General features: G+C 37.9%; 1 pseudogene; it reads right to left on the bottom strand.

Annotated features, from left to right (window-relative positions):
* Positions 1 to 483: 483 nt before the first annotated feature.
* Positions 484 to 3420, bottom strand: LOC136278284 (uncharacterized; annotated as a pseudogene).
* Positions 3421 to 8102: the final 4682 nt, after the last annotated feature.

Genomic DNA, 8102 nt, shown 5'->3' with positions numbered 1-8102 from the left:
GCTACTTTATTTGAAATTAAGTTGGCAAATTCCCCAGCTAGCTCACGGTATGACTGGTAAGTTGTAGGTACTTCCAAAACAGGTCCACAGGTACGCGCTATGGGGCTGCAATGGGCCCCATCAAGTGAATTAAAGGAAACAGTTAATTATATCACCGCAATTACATCACTACCTGTGGTAAACTGAAGAAATGCTTTCAAAGCAACCTCACCAAGATATTTTATGTAACGTTTCAGTGATCAAAACTGCTCTGTTCTGACTCGTTTTGAGGGTTTGCCGTAAATAACTTGATAAAGTTTTTTCCTGTAGGCTTCTTTGTCTTGTACATCTCTGTCATAGAGTCTAGTAATTTGAACTGTGAAAAACTCTTAAGAGAAGAAATAATTGGTTTCCAACAATTTGAAAAATACCTTGGCATCTTTGAGGTTTTGTAGCATTTATAGCTACTTAGTACTTCAAGTACATCATCATCATCATTAGCTTCTAACTTGCCCTCCTTACACTGTTTAATGTTTCTGCTTCATCTCTGCTTATGTATAAGGAAAATGCTTTAAGAAGAAAACTGTCAGAAATATCCCTTTCCTCAAACAAACAACTTCCCATGAAAACACCTGAAAGACTTACTGGGAAATACTTAATTTCACAATACCCATACACCAATATTTTACCTATGGCCTCCCATTCTTGGTGCTGGTAGTTATGCCTCATAGATAGCACTTTTTCTGTTGCACCAATTGTTAAGGACATAAAAAACTGGTGCCAAAACATTGTGATTACTTCTTGCACTACACCAAGACCCCTCCCTTCCTCAATCTCCCCATGCTCGTTAATTATAACTAGATTTAAGTTGTAACTACAGGTAGGGATGCCCAAAGCTTTGAATTCTTCTTGGGATCTATGGGGATCTATTGGGAACTTGGGATCTATGTATGAGCACACCCTTGACTAATACAGGTGTAGTACCTAAAACAACACAATATTCAATTTTAAACAATTGGGTTAGTTGCCACTTACTACTCTAAATAAACATAGTTAATATTGAATAAGAGAATGTAGCCACACAGTGTATAAATACCAGTTACCAAGCATTCTTTGTGGCAATAAATATTCTATTAGCACTTGCCATTATCAAAATCACTCTGTGCATGTACATCATTAGGCTGACTTTCACCAACAGATACAGGGCATCCACTAGTCAAGGAATGTTCACTGACATCATCAGAGATCAAACCATCATTGCTATCTGATATGAAAGCTTGGACAGCATCACAGTGAGCAGCAGCTTGGTTAGCATTTGATGTAACACCTGGGATATCATCTGCTCTGGTAACTGATCCAATACTTTGACTTGTATTCACAGGGACAAGACCTACAAAAGCAGCAATATTTAGTAAAACATGGCCATCATTTGCATGTAATCTGGGTAGGAAAAGCAATGTAACTTAGGACACTTCATTGACAACAAAATTAATTATCAAATGAACTTTACAGTATTATTTCTTGAAAATACAGAAATGAACAGAGAGCTCGACATTGCAGTTACTTCTAATCAAAGGGCACGTGAAAATGAAAGCGTCCTAAATTATGCACACAATCTGATCAAATAACCATAAAGCTCATACGCCAAAGAGGTGACAAATCCACAAAATGAAATGAAAACATGATGTGGACAGGTTCAAAACTAAGGAACACATACTAGAAGAACTGCACTGAGCTCCACTTGAAGGTGTAGAAGTAAAAGATCCACTGGTTGTAGCAAAAGCTGTGGTGCTTGACGAAGTGACAGGAGAGCGCTGAAAAATGTCAAATGCTGGTAATATATCGGTGTCATCTTTACCAAGGTCCACGTTATTCAACCATGCATCACTTAAGTTCTCTAGACACTCTAATTCTGACGTGCAATGCTGCTCGGGTTCAGTGTCTGAAGCATCATCTAATGGGCATAAGAACAATGTAATGCATGTGTAAGTCTTTCTTAGGTCTTCCTTATACTTTTCCAATGTAAATGGTTCCTGGAAGGGTGGCCACTTTGCTTCCATCTGGGAAGCATAGTTTATAAGGCTTGTAATTTCTGAAAGTACAGTTGTAAGAACTTCGTTTCTTCATGGCCTCATCAAGTATTGTCTTTGCTGTTACGTGTTAGGGGAAGGGACTTGCCTCTCATGGGCTTGAAAACACTGCATGATACAGAACCAATCCCGATGGTTATGGTTACGAATTCATCCATCTTTATTTTCTTAGACTTGGAATTGAAGGTGGTTTGCCTCTCTTTTGACTTTTGGGATAAAAAGTTCTGAAGATGAAGATAAACTTATATCGCACTTTGGGCAAAACTTGAGATCTGCTCTTCTCCAACCACCACAACTGACAAAACATGGCAGACAACAAACGTGAAGATTATGAGGCCTATGTGACAAGTCCCAGTTTCCAATCACTTTCAGGGTCAGGGTTACTTACCAGCACTTTGAAATTTTGTCTTGTTTCACTTAATTTTGATGTGTTTTAGTTGCATTTGTGTATCAGAAATTTTGTGTTTTGAAAAAGATTGTAGTGCTCTTGAAAAGATTGTTTTGTTCCCACCAAGATTGTTGTGTTCTCGAAAAGACTGTGTTCCTGTCAAGATAGTTGTGTTCCTGCCAAGATAGTTGTGTTCCCGCCAAGATTGTTGTGTTCTCAAATTTTTTCCTATATATTATACTTACATATGTACTTACACTATATTTACTTCTTACACGATGCTTACATTACATTAACTTGTACTACTTACAATACATATATTACAATACAATTACACTAGTCAAATTGAATTACAGTTGATCTATTTACGTTATTGTTTGCATGTTAATTGTTCGAGTCACTAATAAGAGTTTGTTTGTTAATTACCTACATAGGGCATTAATTTTCTAGAATTTAATAGATTATTAAATAAATAGGTAGAGAAAAGAAACAAATCAAAATACAAAAGTTGAGAAGAAAAAGGACACAATACAATTTTATAAGGACAGAAAAAAATTTTCCATTTGTTCCTAAATTCCTTCTCCTTATTACAAGTGACTGCAATAGATTGTTGTGTTCCCACCAAGACAGTTGTGTTCCTGCCAAGATTGTTGTGTTCTAAAAAAAATTGTGGTGTTTTGAAAAAGATTGTTGTGTCCTGGAAAAGATTTTAGTGTTCTTGAAAATACTGTTGTGTTCCTGCTAAGATTGTTGTGTTTCAGAAGAGACATTGAGTTGTGTTTTGAGCCTATAGGCCACCACATTCTCAACCTCTGTGATTAGACTATCTTTATGCTGTGATCTGAGATACAAGTATGTTGTCCACAGATATAAACCATTCTCCTTTAAATAAGAATCGATAGTTCTATCATCAGGGAATTCCACAACTACCGTCTGGGTTACATTGCTCACATCTATAAGCATTTCATCGACTGGCCCAGCAAAAGCACTTTACTGTCAGGAAAAAACAATGCACTTGCCTTTTGCTTTATCTCACCCATGGTTTAGGGCTCTAATACATTATAAGAAACATAACAATTTCCACTGCCCTTTCTCTGACGTACTGGAACAAATACCATTGATTCACTGTTGAAATGAATCCACCCCCCTCCTCCTCTTCTCTCCTTTTGGCTTTCTTATTTGATCAAGTAATCTAGTTAAACACCTTTCTGTACATTCATTTTGTGGATTTCTGCTTGTGTCAGCAATCGATTCTACATTTTGGGTCTGATTTTGATGCCTAAGTTCGTCTCGTACAGCTTGTCTGATGACGGCATCCATTTTAATGCACTCTGAAGATGAACGCAATCAACACTAACAAGCCGCTACAAAGATCCCAGTCTTCTGGGCCATGGTGCTTTTGAATGAAAAAATTCTTGTGAACACTGTGCAAAAAAATGGTTCTGAACAGAAGAAAACATGACATTATCTACCATTATACGGAAGGCAAACACAGAAAATCATTACATTTTTCTGCATTTACACACATTAATCTTACCAGAAAATGCATATTTTTAGCTGCTAACTCTGGTGAATACATTGTTGTACACTCAGAAAATGCCAATGCAAAGTAAGCTGTTTGCCGCACGTTAACCGAGCAGTTAATGCCAGAAAATGGTTTGTTTACATACATTTACACAAAGGAAAACTACCAAAAAATGGAACAAATACTGGGATTCACTGATGCGAAAACGCACGGTAAATGTTAGTAAAAATGCTGCGTTTTTTGTGAATTTACCTTTTAGGCTTCAGACTTCACATGTGGTGTCATGTGATATTTGACGCAAACAAACCCTGAAAGTTTGGACATTGAATCAAGCATGCAGCACATGTTTCCAAACTTTGGCTTGGGCAATTTTTCATTAACTTCCCACTTTCAAGAAGGGTTGTCAACATTATGTTCACAATTTTCACTATTATGCTAATTCTTTATGCTCAAAAAATCTTACTACTATGCTCAAAAAGTTCCACTATTATGCTCAGAATTTTTTTCCCAGATCACTCATTTTTTTACCTAAAATAAAATATGATCGCTTGATATGCTTATATGGAGGATTATATAGACAACATATACTGTAAGTATTCCCTTTATGTGATCATCTTTGGTTATACTGAAGCATGATGGAGGCTTCAATATAGTCCTCCATAGCACATGCTTGGTTGTCCCGAAAGGAATTTTTTAGCAATGAGGAGACCCTCTCCGAGGTTGCAGATGACGATTGGATAAGCAAGATTTTCTTGCATGCTTTTGCCCAATTTGGAATCTCTTGTTCGTGAATCTCCCACCAGGTTAGAACATTAATATCAGGATTGACATCAGTAGCTGCAGCAATGTAAGTTGGTAGTTCCCTTGGAGGCCATCAATGCATGCATCATTGTTCAAGAAAGGAACTTTCCTTAATTGATCACTTAAAATTGCAGCAGTGGGCTGAATTTCTGCAATTTTGGTTGGGTTGAACAGGCGTGCAGCCTTGAATATTTCAACAGCTGGCTGTAACTGATCTCCATTATTCAAAAATTTAGATGCGAAGTAATCATATGCTGGTTGAATACAGGCCATTGCATAGGCCTCTGACTGTCGCTGAAGAGCAATGTTTCCATTAGCAATGTTTCTTATAACAGCACTGCAGTTTGGGAAGTGTAGATTTCTCATCTCTGCCTCCAACTTTCTTACTATCTGATATGCTTGCAAGCATAGAGAGCCATCACCCTCAAGCTGATATGTAGACTGAACAAATGGCTTCATGGCATCGACTGTAATTGCCAGCTCGACTTTGAGTAAGGCCAGCTTCTGTTGGTCATTCAATATATCCTGCGGTTTACCTGCAGTCACTTCTGGTATCTGACCTCCATTGACAAAGGCTGGTATATCACCAAAGAGGTCATGCACTCGCACCATCATCTCATACTTGGACCACCATCTGGTCTCTGAGTAGAACTTAGGGAACTGTCCATTGTTGCTTTGAAAGCATTTCTTGAGCGGGCACTGTGTACAAAAAGGCTGACCCATGACTTCATGAACTTCTCAAGATTTGGTGTAGCCATCTTTTCACCAACATGATCAAGAGTATGACTGAAACAGCCAATGTCCACCAGGTTTGGGTACAAGATCTTCAGATGCCTTATTGCTACATTATTGACAGATGCACGATCCCTTGCAGCAGCAAGTAGAGAGCTAGGTGGAATGGAAAAGTTACAGACAGAGAACTTAGTAGTTGGTGTGCTAACTCCTCCCCATTCATAGGTTTTGTAACTAGAAGAAGCCGAATCAATCGCTGGTTAACTTTCCATTCAGTAACAAATCGCAAAATAATATTCAGGGCCTCGGCAACATGAGTTGTCCCATCAAAAATGATGCTCACATCCCTTCCTTCAATTTCTTCTTTTACTTTCTTCCTTTCATCCTTGGCAATAACATCTATAAAGTCTGAAGGATGTCTACTCAAAGTCAGAGAAAATTCTTCCTCTTCTAGTAACTCCCGAAAGCAGTCAATCTTATTTAATGGAACTCCTGCTTTCATAAATGATCTTACAACCTTAACTCTGTAAACTCTGTGTGCAACAGATAAGCTCTCACCCTTCGGATGAAACTCATTATCATACTCCTCTAAACTCTGCAATGTCTCTCTCCCTTGCTTCCTTCTTTTCAAGGTGTTCTTTTCCAGAAGCATGCTTTGACGATTTCACATGATTCTCTATTATTGGCTTTTTGAGACCAATTTCTTCGCGAGAAGCATTGCAAAACAGTTGACCATTTGACTTCAAAATGGTAAAGTTTTCACCTGGAAACTCTGTAACTTTGGCAGAAGCTGTCACATTTTTTGGGTTAGACTTTGATTTAGGTGGATGAAAGCGTTTGCCATGTTTTGGGAGATTGCATTGCACCTTCCTCTTCCTTGCTAGATCTGACGCTGTCGGGCATTTAAGTCTGTTTAGTATTGTGGGCGTAGCTGATGCCTCTCTCTCTCGACTCTCTTCCACTAGCATAACTTCATCTGCTGATAGTTCGGATGGTTCACCCAAACAGCCACTGGAAGTTGAAGAACTAGCGTAAGTAGCGTTGCCGTCTTCCGCCATTTTGGAAATTGGAATATATTGAATGAGTCCCAGACTCCCAGTCGCCCCACGTGGCCACGTCTGTTTCCTGTGGTGAAGGGCAGTCTAGGCCCTAGTCTATTGTAACATATATTTCTCCACATGCAATCAGGAGTCCCAATTTCAAGATTGTACCTAACTCCGGTGTATTTATTTATTTTCGATATGTTGACATATTTCCAAGAATTTTTCTTACTATTACTACAGAGAGAGCTATTATTACTACAATTTTGTCATTGGAAATGGTCTAACAGAAGAGGATCCCTCAACACATCTCTGCTAGAGATGTTGGGATGGCCTTTAGCAATCTTGTGTACTTTGGTATTCATGACACCAGTGGTAGCCTTATTAGGAGGATCATTGTCCAGTTCCGAGTGAGCTTCAGAAGCATAGTAGAGATTTTTGATTAGAGGCAAGATAACTGCAGGTGGGTCAGTTTTCAATTTGCACATCTTTTTTGGTGAATTGACCGAGATACTCCTCATCATTTGGATTCCTATCTTCAGGAGCGTGAACATCTCAGTCAACATATTGGGAATAGGTGTGTTTGAGTTTTTCTGATTACCAGGTCCTTCACAATTTAGTGTTTACTCTAGGTTTTTTAACCCCCTTGTTTCAAACGAGAAGTTAGTAAATATTCCCCATAACCACCACCAAGAAGTTGATAATCTTCAAATGACGTATTGGTGGCGAGTTCCTGCATATTGTAATTGTTGGAGTGGTAAAGCAAATAATTAAAAATGTCGTACAATCCAAATGGCAGCGACGCATTAAAATTGTTTTAAAATGAAAAAATTGATTGGTTTATGTGCGAACGTTTCTGGTTTGTTTACATCAAGAGTCATGTGACACTGCATGCGAGATCTAAAGCCTAGAAAGTGAATGCAACCTTTGTTTTCCATACGAAGAACACCAGCTTTTTTGACATGGATGTGTCAGTGCATGATCATCTGATTTCTCCTGTAACAGCAATTTCTTGCAAGGTAATTCTCTACAACTCAGACCAAGTTCCAACTCAAATTCAAGAACAGTTATTGATTTTCAAAGGAAAAAACCATAATTGTATCTCAAATTTCTGAAGATGATCTTTCTAATGAAACAAAGATACATAAGTGTAGCTACCTGCACCATTAGGGAAAATGGGCCAGAAATTCAAGTATTAGCTTAATCCAATTACATTATTGGGAAGTGCATTTTGTCCTTGAATGATGTTTTGTGTAAAATCCTAGAATGGACTTTCTAATATATATTACTGTGATACCATTATATTTTGTGGATGTGATTCAATATAGTACCGTTAATGACATTCATGGAAATTCAGATAATAGTGTCACTCTAGATATTAATATTGGAAAGCGCATTTTTTCCCATGAATGATTTTTGTGTAAAATCCATTAATGGTTTTTGTTACCTGCGCTTGAAGCTGATTTACATTAATGGAAATAACATCATTAGCATTTACAAAGCCAAATTCACATAAATGGTAAATGCTGTAAAATGGGAACTGAAGG

The sequence above is a fragment of the Pocillopora verrucosa genome, chromosome 14 (genome assembly GCF_036669915.1).
Source record: "Pocillopora verrucosa isolate sample1 chromosome 14, ASM3666991v2, whole genome shotgun sequence".
Lineage (NCBI taxonomy): Eukaryota > Metazoa > Cnidaria > Anthozoa > Scleractinia > Pocilloporidae > Pocillopora > Pocillopora verrucosa.
Note: the sequence above shows the minus strand (reverse complement) of the source record. Positions and strands in the feature narration are given on the sequence as shown.